Genomic DNA, 14943 nt, shown 5'->3' on the forward strand with positions numbered 1-14943 from the left:
ATACCCGCAGTACGAATCATTTGTATTTCTTCAGAAGAGAACAGTATTTCTAGGATAGAATTGAATTCCTTCTACGTAAAGATGTTAGGCCCTAAGAATTGCTCTAATTGTTGGGAGATGCCCACTGGGTCTTCTAATAAAGTTTTAATTTCTTTCTTAAAATTTCTAACCTCAGAGGCGGTTAATGGAGCATTCACAAAACCAATACTGCCTCTGCTTCCCCCATAGGCACTTCCCTTAGAGGAAACGGCTTTTCAGTTCTCCCACATTCATCTTGAATTTTCTTTGCTTGGAACCTTGTATTATATTGATGGCTCGCTACATGCTCATCTGGTTCAATTAACTTATTTTCCTCTATATCTTTACAACAACAGGCCTTTTTCACTCCCTGACCTTTTGTTCGCAAACTTTCCTCCTGCTTTTGACTCTCAGTATGTTGGGGTCTAGGGGATAAATAAAAAGGAATGTTTTGTGATGTTCCAGGAATAAGAATAGGGGAAGAGGTACTTTGGGTTATGGGTTGAAGTATGGGGGAAAAATAAAGAGGGGTATTTTGGAAAGTTTTGGGAGCCAAGACTGGAGTATGGATACTCTGAGTGGTACTAGAGACCGGTGTCTGGGTACTTGAGGAACTGGAGGGAATCTGCAAAACTGGAGGAGTACTAGAATGGGCAGGTCCTGGTATATTTGGGAAGAGAGGTGATACAGAAGAGGGGATGCTGGGAGCAGGATAACTTGAATTAAAATGTTGAGGTGATTATAAAACTCCTGTGGGAGTAGCTACTGAAATTACATCCACCTCGTGAGATGGTACCAAGGGGTACAAGGTTGGAGGGGGAGGAGGAAGGTGGTCTAAAGAGTCCCACCTCCATTCTGGTAGATTAGTTTCATTCTTTTTCTTTTTCTCTGGATACTTTATATAATTTTATTTCCTCTTGCTGTTTCTCCCTTTCTAACTAACACTTAGCATATCTAGTCTCTTTGTCAGAAGGTTCTATTTGGGTATTGACATATCTAATTAAAGCTATACATAACCATCTTTCTTTTGTCCTGTACCAGGGCAAATAAATAGGTCCTTCAGCAATACTCTCTTTAGGCCATATTTCTGTACAGTATCTAATCATTTTTAGCTTATCTAGATCCTTCATTCCCTCCTTAGTATCCCAATTTATTAAAAGTTCACCTAAAGGACTACCAGGAAGTATTTTCTTAAAAACTTCCTTCCCTTTTCTCTTCCTGCTGGCACTTTTTCCAACATACTGTACCATCTTTAACTAGCAATTGGTATCCAAATACAAATATTTTTTAATAAGGGATTAAGTATTAGTTATAAATGAGGAAGAGAAAATAAGTATTAATTATTTTGGAAAATAATAATAATGGTTACTTGAAAAACTTCTTTATCATAAGACACAAGACAAAGATGGCAACTTTAAAGAAATGTTTGACGTGGGAAACAAAATAAATAAATATGGCGGCTTTAGTGGGAAACAAAACAAAAAAAATGGCCACTTTAAGAAATATTTAGTGTGGGAAACGAAATAAATATGGTGGTTTTACAAGAGTTTCAGAATCATAATGTCAACTCAAATGAACACTTATAACCTAAGAATAGTGAAATGTTGAAATTAATTCCAAAGAGAAATATAATATCTATCATTTTAACTTAAAAACTAAACAATAATAGTGGCTATTTCAAGAAATGAAACAACCTGCAACCACCTGCTCAACTAAATACAAAATAGATGCACAAAATAGATGGCCTCTGCACAAGTGGCCTCTGCACACCACACTCAACCACGTACAAAATGGCTTCAACAAACAACTTACTCAAAATGGCCTCTTCTCGGCTCGCCTCACTGAAAACTCAAAATGGCCGCTTCTCGGCCTGTCACACAGAAAACTCAAAAATTCCGAAGGAGTGCTTGAAGGACTTTTGGCTGCCCTCACCTGCAAACCTCACTCCTTAGGGGCCCCAACTCTTAACATACAAAAAAAAGAGAAAAATTCTCCCTAACGTGAGCCGGTTCTAACCTCCCCTTCAGCCCTCGTGACTGAAAGGGCTCTTCCACAGCCAGCGGCCCACCTCCCCCCTTTGGGTCATCGTCCCTGTGAAGTATATTTTCAGCCACCCCTACAACCCCCTTTAGCTAGGATCCTAGCTCAGGGTAAGCCTACTTCCCCTCTATGAGCCCCTTCCCACTGGGGTCCTCGTTCGAGGGGACCCTACCACCCCTTGGCTTGGGCACCCTCCCCTTCCCCGGCTTCAGAAAAGGGGCACTCCCCTACACGGGGGCCACATTGTTCAGTGGTCTCTGTATTGGAGTATTTTCTCCCACCCCCAAGGTCCTAGTTCCTCAGGGAGTAGACTCCACCAGTCTATCCCTGAGGAACAGCCCTCCAGGTGGTTTGAGCTAGCAGTCAGAGCTCTACCCCTCACTGGGCAAGTCCACCCCACTAACCCCCCTTGGGTACCCCTATGACCCCCCAATGGGATCCTAGTTCGGGATACCAAGTGTGTCCCCCTCTATGACCCCGCAATGGGATCCTAGTTCGAGTGGTACAGCTTGGGCCAAGGGCTCAAACCATCCCAGGAGCCTCCAGTCACCGGAGAAACAGGAGGCTGCGTGGGTAAGGGCAGCTATAGGTGAGCACTCCCTGTCTCCCCTACTCCTAGGGGTCCATTTGGGAATCCATAAAAACCAGAGGGTTTTGGAAAGGTGGTAAAAAAGACAGGCCTCAGATGCAGCAGGAATTGTGAAGCGCTAAAACAGAAGAAAAAAGATATCTAAGTGGTAGAGAAGATGTGAGAAATAGAACAATAGAGATGTGTAGTTTGGCTTTTTAAGTTGCAACAAGTTTATTTAATTAGTTTATTGCAACAAGTATATATTTAGAAGGTTATGCTTATGAATAGAACTTTATTCGCTGGCTCTTATAAATGAGCCATTGTGTTTGAGAATAGGCCACTATTGTTTTAAACAAAGCTAAGTGTGCTTATGGTGATTGGATAGAAATACTGTCAGTATGCTTTTGTTCTATGTAATTGGCTAAGACGGCTTTATGATATGTTGTAACATTAAGTTTCTTTGGCTTCCTGCCGGACCAGCAAGCTGTTAGCATCTCTCCTCTCCATTGTCATAACCATGTAATGAGACTGATGCTGAAAATAAATAGCTCATGATTCTGATCCCAGTGGCCCGGTCCCATTTGTGTCTGTATATAAACGGCCGGCGTCAAATGGTGCTACCTCTGTGAGGAATATAACGTTAGACTAGGATAAAAAAGAAAATCTTGGAAAACTCGGGCGCCGGAGGCCCAGATTGTTAAAAAGGAGGAATATATCATCCCCTTCATCGTCTGCATCTGATGTTCTTGTAAGTAACCTTTTTCTAGGGGCTCCTGGGCGACTATCATGGGAAATCATTTATCTAAAACAAAATGGGACGTTTTTTACCGGCCTGAGAAAATTTTACAGGATAAAGGACATTCAGATATCTCAAAAAATGAACTGAAACACTTATTAGTTTGGGTAAAAGCGAACACTCAAAATATAGACCTGCAGTCTGCTTTTACCTTTGATTTTTGGGATCAAATAAACTGGAAAATTTATAATCTGTTCTCTCTCAAAAAGGAAGAGACTGTAGGCAGATTAATGCCTGTGTCTTGAGCTCTATTAGAGGGCTTCAAACAAAATGATTGTAACAGAGACTTTTCCAAACAACAACACACAGCATCTTGTTCAGACCCTTTAAATCCAAGTGATACTGAGACAGCGAGCTATTAGCATCTCTCCTCCCCATTGTCATAACCATGTAATGAGATTGATGCTGAAAATAAATAGCTCACGACGCTGATCCCAGTGGCCCCGTCCCATTTGTGTCTGTATATAAACTGCCGGCGTCAGTCCATAGGGTACACGCACTCCACGACAACACTCACTTCCCTCCGTTCACCCTCACAGGAGTCAGGAATCGCGATACTGGGAGGACTGCATTCGCTTCGGGGGTCTGTACTCACAGCCCCTGTCTCATTCACACACACGCACTTCGCACCCCCTATTACCTTCAACCCCACTCACGTTACTCTGAGGCAATGTGAGCCACGCTCCCTCTCGGAGGGCTCTCACCTTTTGGGTCGCTGTGTTCCCTGCAGCCTCGGGTATAGGCGCAATCCCTTCCGCAGTCCGACGTAGTCCGATCTCTGGCAGCCAAAAAGGTGGCTGGACGTGTCTCCCAGGTCCTGGGCTACCCCGGACTGTTTTGGGGCGTGGCCTATCCCGGACAAGTCCTCAAAAAGATGTTATGAATATGAACGAGGCCAAACTTTCTCTGGAGAAAGAGGTTCTCCTTTATTAAAATAGCTACAAGGAACGGAGTACCTAGGATAAGCCCAGGCAGCCACACAGCGAGCCAAAAACAAAACAGCGCGCTAACCCCAAGTGCACTGGGTTCTCCACAAAAAACCCCAAGTATCCAAAAAGAAGAACCCTGACCCAACCGAACTCCCACCATTTATAGCCCTCTTTGAGTCCAGGATTGGTCCATTTTGGATCTGCATGGTGATTGGTCCATTTCCAGGCTTCTCATTGGTCTTTAACGCCGTTCATTCTGGACCAATTGTTTCTGCAGGCCTTCGAATGATTGGTCAGATCTTCCATCCAATCCGTCTTTGACCTGGCCTTGCCCCGCGAGACCACCCTTCCACCAAACTCTGGACCCTTCTCCTAGAACATTCTAATAACCCCCCACTCTTAACATGAAGCTGGAGCTATGAGGTGTCTTTCTTCCGGGTGCAATGACTCACGGAGCCACTGCACACCGGAGACGCTCTCAGGGACTGTCCAGAAGGCACAGTAACTGCTCAGGTGCGAGCTGTGACCAACGGCAGATGTCGCTGAGGCAGCCGCCTTCCCAAGAGCATCTCCCTGAATGAAGGTGGATGGCCCAAATGAGCACCAGACGCTCACTTAGGCAGATGACAGATATCAGCCAACCAAAGAAAACAGAACAAGCCTTCTGTTTGAGGTTCCAACTACTGTTCATTAACAGAGAGGCTGAAGGGTCCCAGGGACAGAGAAAAAGCCCCAAGCAGGGGAGGCTCCAGGGTATATAACTGACTAGGGGTAGGTGGGGTAAAGCAACTAGGGAACCCATGAGTAAGGGGATAAGGGGAGATACAGAGGCGGAGTGAGTGGATAACAACCAGTGGGAAAGTAGAGGAGGCCTACATGAACCAATAAGGAAGTAGGGAAGAGCGAACATTTTGGAACTGGGGAAAGGACTGCAAGTGATGTCACAACAGCAATTAGCATAGAGAAAAAGAACTTTGAGTTCTCACTCTAATTTAAAGTGTTGGATCATCCCAGGGTATTTCTGTCCCTCCTTCATCCACATGAGATACTACATAACCCAACAGAACAGCTGCAACAGGAAAGAACTTACTGCTTTATAAATCTATTTATTTATATATTACCACTGAAATAGGTATCATTTTCTAGTAACAAAAAATATTCCAGTTGGTACTGGTAACATTTACATCAGGATGGTGTGGGCTGAGGTGATTCCAAAGAAATCCAGAGTCCTGTGAAGAGGCACTCTCAGCCATGGGAGCGATGGGTTGACGTGAGGGGTCTTCCCCTAGGTACTTGTACAGCTGAGTGAGCTCTACTGCAAAGGTTAGAGAAGAGTCCTCACAGATATTGATTAAGAGCACAGTTAAAGAAAGAACTGCACTGTAGCAGTTTCTGTGGAGCACTGCTAGGAGCTGCCTTGGCACTACAGCACAGTGTCAATAGGTTATTGCCCACAGAAGAAATAAGTAACTCAAGGGAAAGCCAGCTCACTTGTGTCTCCTCAGGCAATGTGACATGACTATGGCACCAATCTGCATGCCAAGCAGCAGTGCAACCAAGGCTGCAGCAGTCCCTAGAATATAGCTCTTGCTCAGCTCACAGGTTCCTGCAGTCTCAGCTTTTTGCCTGAGAGATGACCCTGGCAGGAGAAAAGATAATGTGAGAGACAATGTTTGTACTCTGCACTAGGGATAACCCCACAGTGTTCTTCAGATGCCCGAGGATTATTGTCTTCAGAGATGGTTCCTCTGGCTCTGGTGTCTCAGCATCAGGGACCAAGAGGGATCCCGTAAAGTTCTCATGGGGAAGAGGCCAGTGTGTGCCAGAGAGCAGTACTGCCTCTGTCTTTTCCTCCAAGCTACAGGCCAGGGCTGTGTGCTGGGCAGCTGCAATTCATCCATGCAGAGCACTGCAGGGATACAACACAAATGCCAATCTTTTCCCAAAACAGCATCACCCGAGCACTCACCTGAATACTCCTCAGGCACAGCAAATTTGCTGGTGTCCTGTATTGGTTGGCTTTCTTCATCTGAGCCTGGAACACTGTCATTTATTTCCATAGGGAGGGTCTCTGGCATGGTCTCAAAATCTGTGTCTACACAAAAAACATTGGACACTTTAACCAGAAGCCACTGCCCCTTACCACAAGCATGGTACCATGGCCTGGGCATTCTGGCAAGTGGCAGTGAGGAGCCCGCTGTCTCCAAAGACAAGAGGAATCGACAGCTGGATTTTCTACAATGCAACATGAAATGCAGACCCAAACCACCCAAGACTTAATCAAGCAAATGACCCACAGAAAGAATGCCTTCTGGTTCATACTCATACTTGAGCTCCAGCTTCAACCCATCCCTGAGCCTGAGGTGTGGCAGGGGCAGCCAAGACTTTGTGGGATATCATTTCTGCCTCCATGCTGTGCTGAGTGTGTGGAAAACACAAATTCAGCAGAGGCCTTTTCCCAACATCTGGCTGCCAATGTCTGCACACAGCAGCTCTGGCCAGTAATGGTACAACTGCAGCAGCAGCTGGAGATGCCCCTGGCAATCATCTGGAAGCACAGCTGCGAGCAGATGCTGTGCTGGACCCTCTCTATGGCTCACTCCAGGAGGTGTGAAATGGAGTGTCCCTGCAGCAAGACTCTGACTGAGCACTTCTGGCTACCCAGGATACAGCACATCCCTACAGGAAGCAAAAGCTCAGCATCCCAGGGTTAACAGAATGGGATATACCAACCAGATGGGGCTTCATCCAAGGCTGTCAGGAGCTTCTCTGCAACATCAGGGAATCCTTCAGGGAATCCTTCAAGGAATTCTTCAGGTACCGTGTCATATTTCTTCCCTATGTTAGATTTTTAAAAGGATGTTACAGCTATGAAGGTAAATTTCTCATAATAACATGGGAAAAAGGAGTACTCATTCTTGTCAAGGCAGTAGAGACTGATACTCACGCTTGAGGTACCAGCTCGGAATCAGCATGGCATCTGCCTCCAGCTCAGGGGCTGAAAGAGCACTCTCTGTGTCCACAACTACAACCAAGCACACACAAGGGGTTACAATCACTTTTACTGCTCTCATGGTCACACCTCAATTCCTGGATGTGAAAGGTACTGACAGGGCACACACAGGTGGTTCAGTATTCTCACAGCTGCAGGGGGTCCGGCTGCCCTTGGGACACTGAGCTGGCAGCTCTCACATGAAGTGAAAAGCCATGGCATGCCCACATGACCTGTGGGTGTGTGAGCCCTGGAGCCAGGCCTGGAGGCTGGATAACCAGTGCTGAGTGATGATAACCAGAGCTGAGTGATGGATAACTGGTGCTGAGGTTCTGGGCCAGAACTGCCCCTTCCCACCTCCTTGCTCCTTAGGAACCTCTGCCCATGCTGCACCCTAGAGCAGCTGCAGCCCCTCACTCCTCCCCTGGTGTGTCTGCCTCACTGCCCACACCGTGGTGGCCTCCTGGCTCAGCCAGCCCTAGTCCTGGCCCCGCTGCTGCCAGCCAGGGCTATGTGCTGGCCCCTGCCTGCCTACCTGCTCCGTGCCCAGCTCTCGGAGCACTCTGGGCATTCTGGGCTTGCAGGGCCAGGAGAAAGAGAAGCAGGAGGTAGTGGCTCAGGATCATGATCCCCCCTGCTCGCAACATTCTGCTGCTCCTGCTGCTGCAGTGTTGCCCAGAGAGAGCACTGAACAACACAGTGGGGTTCTGGAACCTCACATCAAACAGGGCTCTCTGATCTCATAACAAAGTGGTGTATCTGAACTCCCCAGTGTACGTCCTTGTTGTGTGTGAATTCCTGGACTTCCACTGTATTAAAATTCCTTTTTCTGCATAGGTATGGAAAGTGCAAAATAGAGATGGGTTTACGTATTCTGGGAGGCAGCAATGTGCAGGGGAAGGCAGAGGCACTCATGTCTTATTCCGCAGAAATCCCCATCAGAAGCCCTCTGTGAAGGCTGCTGTAAAAAACCCAAATGCAAGTGTCTTTCTTTGGTAGTATTTTTGTCTGACAGCCTTCTGGCAAGAAACCTGCTTTTCCCATTACTTCTGCTACAGTTTCATCACCTTTGATGGCAGCAGCACTGCTTCCATCCTCCACTGTCACTCAAACATGGGTGTGTAGTGCTCATGCTTCTCCCAAGTGAGCCCGGTTGATTCCCTTTCCACTTCCAATCCTACTTCAAGCTCGCTAAAGGAGCCCCGCTAACTCCTGAGCCAAGATCCTTTTTCCCTTTGAGGCAGATGTAGCCCTTGTGCCACCATCAGGCCTGGTGTCCTGTAGAGTAACCCATAGTCAAAGCCCCACACTCCTGCTGGCAACACCAGGGTGCCAGTGATTAATCTCTAGAACCTTCCTGTGTCTGGGTCACTGCAAGTGGCACAAGTAAATACCACATGCGCCCCAGATCCCTCAAGCAGTCATCCAGAGGCCCTGAGCTCCCTCCTGCTTGTCCTCGGACACCATGAGGTACTGCCATGGGACACACAGAAATGTGTCGGCTGCTGCAGATTACAGTTAACAAGGGTGGCCTTTTAGCTGAACAGCTCTTCTGGAAAGGAAATTCATGACTTCTGTGTGCCAGGCACGCTATGTTCAGAATCTCTTGGAGAGCCTTACAGAGCACTTTTGGTATAATTGCTTCTGAAACACCAGTTAAGCCCCAGGTGTTTAGAGCTGCAAGCACAGAGGCAGTGCCAGATTTCCACCCCTGCCGTGTCTCTCCAGGCTCATAAGCAGTCTCCAGCTGACAGGCTGCAGAAACTCAGCCAATGCTGTCCTCTGGAATCAAGCACAGATCACTGCTCACCTTGAAGGCTGCAGCACATAATGAGCAGAGGGCCGTAGCAGGCTGGAGGGTGTCTCGGTCACATCTCCTAGCCAGAAGCCAGGCAGGCGGCCCAGCTGCCTCGGCGTTGGGTCTGAGCGCCATCTCGGGCCCTCCGTTCCAGCCCGAGGGGAGGCACCGAGGAACACTGCCCTTCTTTGTTCCTTAACTGGCCATACACCCAGTGTCTCCCTTAACGCACTCCGCCATTGTGCTGCTCGGCGGCTCGTCACCAGCTGTGGGAGCACTGTTCCCAGACGAGCCGTGGTGCTGCTGAAGCCGCCTGCCGTGTGTGGCACGGCAGGGAGGCAGCGCTGCCCGCAGCCCGCGGCCTCCTTGCCCGCAGCTGCCGCCATTTCGCACAGGGGCCGTGAGGGGCGGGCACGGGGCTGTGGGGCTGTGCCGGCCCCGCTTCCCGGGCCGCAGCTCCAGCTGATCCCGCTGGCTCGGAGTGACCACTGCAGCAGGAAAATACCTCTGGGTTTGTTGAGGTGCAGCAAAATCCGCCCCTGTGTTTCTCCTTTTGTGTTGCTCTGTCCAGTTGCCATTCCCTTGGTTTCTCGCTTTATCCCTGTTCTCTTACACGCCTTCTCTGTCTTGCTGTCCCTCCAAAGCATCTTCAACAGTCTCTATCCTGCCCCAGCACAGAATTCCATTCTCTCCTTCTCCCTCCTGCTCATTCTGCTCCCTCCTGCACATTCTGCGGCTCTTCCTCTTTCCCTGCTGCCCCTTCCCGCAACTCTGCTCCCGTTCTCTGCCCCTCTTTTGCGCTCGTTATCTCTCCGTTCTGTTTCCTGTCCCTGTCTGTTCTGTCTCTACTTCTCGGCTCCACTCCCTGTGCCACGCTCGGCTCAGACTCCCAGGCGAACTGGCCCGGCAGCCATTCTCTGCAGCCGGGACGCGGCGGGGAGCTCTCCTGCAGCGGCACGACAGCGGCCAATCGAGCCCGGGACAGGCGCCTCGGGCCGGAGCGGGGCCGCTCCGAGGCAGCGGGATCAGCTGGAGCTGCGGCCCGGGAAGCGGGGCCGGCACAGCCCCACAGCCCCGTGCCCGCCCCTCACGGCCCCTGTAGGAAAGAACAGGGATATAGCGAAAAACCAAGGGAATGGCAACTGGACAGAGCAACACACAAGGAGAAACCCAGGGGTGGTTTTTGCTGCAGCCCGTTGAATCCAGAGGTGTCTTCCTGCTGCAGTGGCATGTCAGCTCCCTCAAAGCAGACGAGGCATTTCACAAATGGCACTGCAGGGCATGACCCTGCATATGTCCCACAGCTCTCAGTTCACATGTGCATCTGCAGGACTGCAAGTGTGCATGTCCATATGACAAGAGTTTGTGAGGCTTGGTTCAAGGGTTGAGGGACAGCTGTCTTCTGAAAAGAGCCTTGGGCTGCCCTCTCAGGAGGTGGGTATCTCAGAGACAGCCGAGAGGCCCATGAGAGCCCAGAGGTGGAGCTGGGCTGCTGTGGAGAGGAGAGGGACAAGGGTGAGGAGCTCTGTGGTTCCTCTTCACCACTTCAAAGGGAATAGCATTGTCTTGGGACAGTCTTTACTGCCTGAGGCAGAAGTATAAGAAACCCTCCAAAACCCCATGGGGTCCAGAGATGCCTTCAAGCATCTCTCTGGCAATTGCTGCTGGCAATCTCCTCCCCACACACTGCAGGCAACAGTCAGCCTCAGAGAGCTGTGCTGCATTTCTTGGACAAAAGCTTTGCTGCACTCACACCTACAGCTTTGGCTGTAGATGGCCGAGCTGGAGCGGGCATGGGGACAGGCCTGCAGGCCCACAGTGAATCTGAGTGGTGAGCCCAGGACAGCAGTTCCCTGGCGTGCTGGTTTCTTGCAGTTCCTCACTTTCTTCATCTGAGATGGGCACTCTGTCACTTCTTTCCTCCTGGAAAGCCTCCTTCTTTTCAATCCTACATTCTGTTTCTTTAGAAATTGAGCAGGAAATGCACAAGTCTATATTGCCTGAGTCTTAATCTCCCTGAACCAAAAGTTAAATCCCAAAACAGCAATTAGGGAGCCACACATAACCTGCAACTGCTACACTTGCTTCAATCAAAACACCACAGCACACTTCCTGTATTTTGTTCTACCTTTGGATTTTTTCCCATGCTGAGTGGGAAAAGACTGTTGTTTTTATTATAACTGTTGTCTCTGTTATCAAATTATTTTTAGCAGTGCTCCTGTGACCAATATCACATTCCTTCCCTTCTGTATCTCACACAGCCTGGCTCCAGCTTTCTGCTCCTTGATCCTCTTTGTGCTCATTGGGGAGGGACTGCCACATCCCCCATGACCTAAGTCACCATCTCAGGTCTCCTTGATGTGCTCAGCACTGGACAGCCATCCTTCCCAGAACATCCTTCCCTCTCTGCCCAGACCTTCCTGATTCAGGGCAGCATCCCAAATGAGCTCGTAGAGATGGTTTTGCATGCCACTCCTCACCAGCGTGTCCTTATTCTGGAGCAGGAAAGCCTTGTTTATGGCCACTGCTGGGAAAGCAGGCTGAGGCTGGCACAAACAGGTCCTGCACTGCAGTGCAAGTTTCTCAGAGCTCCTGTCACAGGCCCAGCCCTGCTCCCAGCTCTGTGCATTCTACCCCAACAGAAACAGCCACAACAGACTAGAACTTACTGCTTTTGGAAATAGATTTATTTATCTTTCACTATCACTAAATCACGGTCCTCTTATAGAAAGTATCGCTATTGCTGTCACTAAAGGTATGACTACCACTAATAGTATCACTATCGCTATCACTATCACTAAAATAGCCATCATCCTCTGATATAAAGTATTCCTGTTGGTACTGGTATCAGGGGCACCAGGATGCTGTGGGCTGAGTTGAGTCCAGGGAAATCCAGCAGTCCTGTGAAGAGGCACCCTCAGCCAGAGTACAGAAGGGACACGTGGTCAGAGGTGACGGGTCTGAGTGCATGTTCTTGTACAGCTGGGCAAGCTCTACTGCGGTGCCAGATTTCTTCAGCCCAGCTAGCTCCCAACACCATTGGTGAGAGTTGGCCGCCCCCAGATGGCTGTCGAATCTGGGGTGTGGCTGTAGGGGACACTGCTCCACAGCACTGGAGCCGTGGGTAGACTGAGTGCTGGATTTCTCCACAGTCTGGGTCACTAATAAGGACAGGTGGTTTCTCCTTAATTTCGAGTTGTTGGTGCTGGTGGAAGTGTCTCAGGACTCCGGTTCCAGTCTGTCAAAAGAACAGTTTAAAAAATTGATGGTAAAAAGTGCTTTGCAGAGCCTGAGATGTGGGATCAGAGCCTGAACATCTCCCCACTGGCGAGTGAGGACTTGCTTTAAGGTCTGATGGGTGCATTCTATTACAGCTTCACCAGTGGGGGATAGCAGTATCCCCATCCGATGTTGTACCCCCCATTCCTGCAAAAATTTGCCAAACGCTCTGGAGGTATAGGCTGGGCCATTATCTGTTTTGATGATTGATGGGATCCCTAAAACTGTTAAAAGCATGTATTAAATGCCTTTGGGCATGTGCAGCATTCTGTCCAGTGTGGGCCAAGGCAAAGACTGCTCCCGAGAAGGTGTCAACAGATACATGAACATATTTAAACTGTACAAACTCGGGTAAGCGGGTGATATCTGTTTGCCACATCTTGCAACTGTGGAACCCTCTAGGGTTAACCCCGGAACCCAATGATGGTAAAGCAGACTCCTGGCACTTGGGGAATGTGGCCACAATCGCCCAGGCTTGGTCACACCGCAGGTGGAATTAGTGGACCAGCCCTGGGGCATTCTGGTGGAACTATTGATTGCTTAACTTGGCCTGCTGGAAGATGTTGGGTTGGCCAGCCAGCTGCAGAGGTGCAGCTACGGCACCTGCTCTGCTGTTTCCCTCCGCGATGAATCCAGGGAGGTCAGTGTGCGATCTCACATGCATTACAAAAAGGAGTTGCTCTCAGTGGGAAACCAGGTATATCAAACATGAGAGCAAGGCAAAGATGGTAAGGTTGGAGACTTCTTTAGGCACTGCATATTCTACCCTGTACACCACACCTGCTACATAGGCTGAATCAGTTACTAAATTAAAGAGTTCTGAAAACTTCTCAAAGGCCCTGACGACTGCATCCAACTCAGCCACTTGTGGAGAACCCTGCACAATCTGCATGTCAGCTTCCCACTACTGAGTCTGAGAGTCCTTCCAAGTCACTACTGACTTGTGGGATCCTCCAGATGCATCTGTAAAAACTGTCAGAGCTTTGAGTGGATGACTTTGAATATCTTTTGGGATCAGATTAAATTCTGTGTTAAATAATTTGTGGCCCAGACGGTTGATTGAAATTTTTCTGATGTAGCTCTCCAGGGAAAACTGCAAATTCTCATTTTCTTGGAACAAATGTTCTAAGGTCTCCATGGTCATCCTCCCTGTGGATGTTTTGATGGGGAGGTGAATGCATGTAAAATCACACCCCACCACCAGATGCAGGTGTGCCCTGGCCCTTACGATCAGCTGGGCCATCAACTCCAGGGGCCTGGTGATGCTTTTGGACAACTGATGACCAAGAAATACCCACTCTGTGATTAAGAGGGGATGCCATTGGTCTGTGTCCCATTGAAAGATCAGCCCGTGGAGGTGCGGCAACTTACCCAGAATGATGAAGTTAAATGGCAGGTCCTCACGGCACCAGTGGGCTTTCCGGCCTGCAATGGTGGACTGGACCTTCTCAAGTGCGGTCTTGGCCTCCTGGGTTAGGGCCTTTAGGGAATCTAAACTCTCTCCCCCTTTCAATACATTGAAGAGAGGGGACAGATCCCCCGTGATGAACCTCAGCCAGGGCCTGATCCAGTTTAATGACCCACATAACTGGTGCAGATCTCTCAGTGTTTTAGGGTTGTCATTAATTAATATCCTCCAAGGTGTGATGGTACCTTGAGGATTTTCGAGACCCAGAAACTTCCAAGGTGGCAGGCATTGAATCTTCTCTTTTTGTAACTCAATACCTGCTACTGATAAAGCTGTAATAGTGTCCTCAAGGGCACATGCGAGTATGTCGTCATCAGGGGCAAAAATGAGGATGTCGTCCATGTAATGGTATATAATATATTAATTCTCCCTGTTGCACACTGGGGACAGATCTCTTGCAAGATACCACTGGCTTATGGTAGGACTGCTCCTCCTCCCTTCTGGGAGAACATGGCAGTGGTAGTGCTTCATGGGAGCTCCTCTGTTGATGGAGGGCACAGAGAAAGCAAACCATGGCGCATCCGCTGGGTGAAGGGGAATGTGGAAAAAACAATCTTTTATATCGATGACTGCTAATTGCCAGTTCTGGAGGAGCATAGATGGGGAAGGCATCCCTGGTTGGAGGGATCCCATGTCCTCCATGACATTGTTTATTTTTCTCAGGTCGTGGAGAAGACGCCACCTGTCTCCTCCCAGCTTCCTTATAACAACAACCGCTGGTCTCTACTATATGGGCCTTGGCCAGTTCTTCCACGATCTCAGTGAGTGCGCTTTATTTTTGTTTGTTCAGCGGCCACTGTTCTACCTGGACTGGTGTATCTGTGAGCCAATTTAGTCTTAGGGTAGGGTGCTCTTTAGTGGCTGCACCTAAAAATCCTGAGGGGCAGGTAAGTCCAATTTTGCCCCCCACTGGGACATGGCATCTCTCCCCCACAGAGTTAACTTGGAACTCAAAACAAATGGGCACACAGATGCCAATTGCCCATTCGGCCCCATAATTTGTTCTTTGCTCTTAGACATTCTCACAGATCTAAAACCCCAACTCCCAGAAC

The 14943-nt window shown here is 48.9% G+C and overlaps 2 long non-coding RNA genes across 2 annotated transcripts; both read right to left on the reverse strand.

Annotated features, from left to right (window-relative positions):
- Positions 1-6363: 6363 nt before the first annotated feature.
- Positions 6364-7537, reverse strand: LOC136571031 (uncharacterized). Its single transcript, XR_010785602.1, has 3 exons — positions 7302-7537; positions 7088-7192; positions 6364-6449 (listed from the first exon to the last, which is right to left on the reverse strand). It is a non-coding gene; the product is annotated as an uncharacterized lncRNA (long non-coding RNA).
- A 4272-nt stretch (positions 7538-11809) lies between these two features.
- Positions 11810-14941, reverse strand: LOC136571033 (uncharacterized). The gene is made up of 2 exons (XR_010785604.1): positions 13795-14941; positions 11810-12382 (listed from the first exon to the last, which is right to left on the reverse strand). It is a non-coding gene; the product is annotated as an uncharacterized lncRNA (long non-coding RNA).
- Between the last annotated feature and the right edge of the window lie 2 nt (positions 14942-14943).

Source organism: Molothrus aeneus, unplaced genomic scaffold (assembly GCF_037042795.1).
Source record: "Molothrus aeneus isolate 106 unplaced genomic scaffold, BPBGC_Maene_1.0 scaffold_526, whole genome shotgun sequence".
Classification (NCBI taxonomy): Eukaryota; Metazoa; Chordata; class Aves; order Passeriformes; family Icteridae; genus Molothrus; species Molothrus aeneus.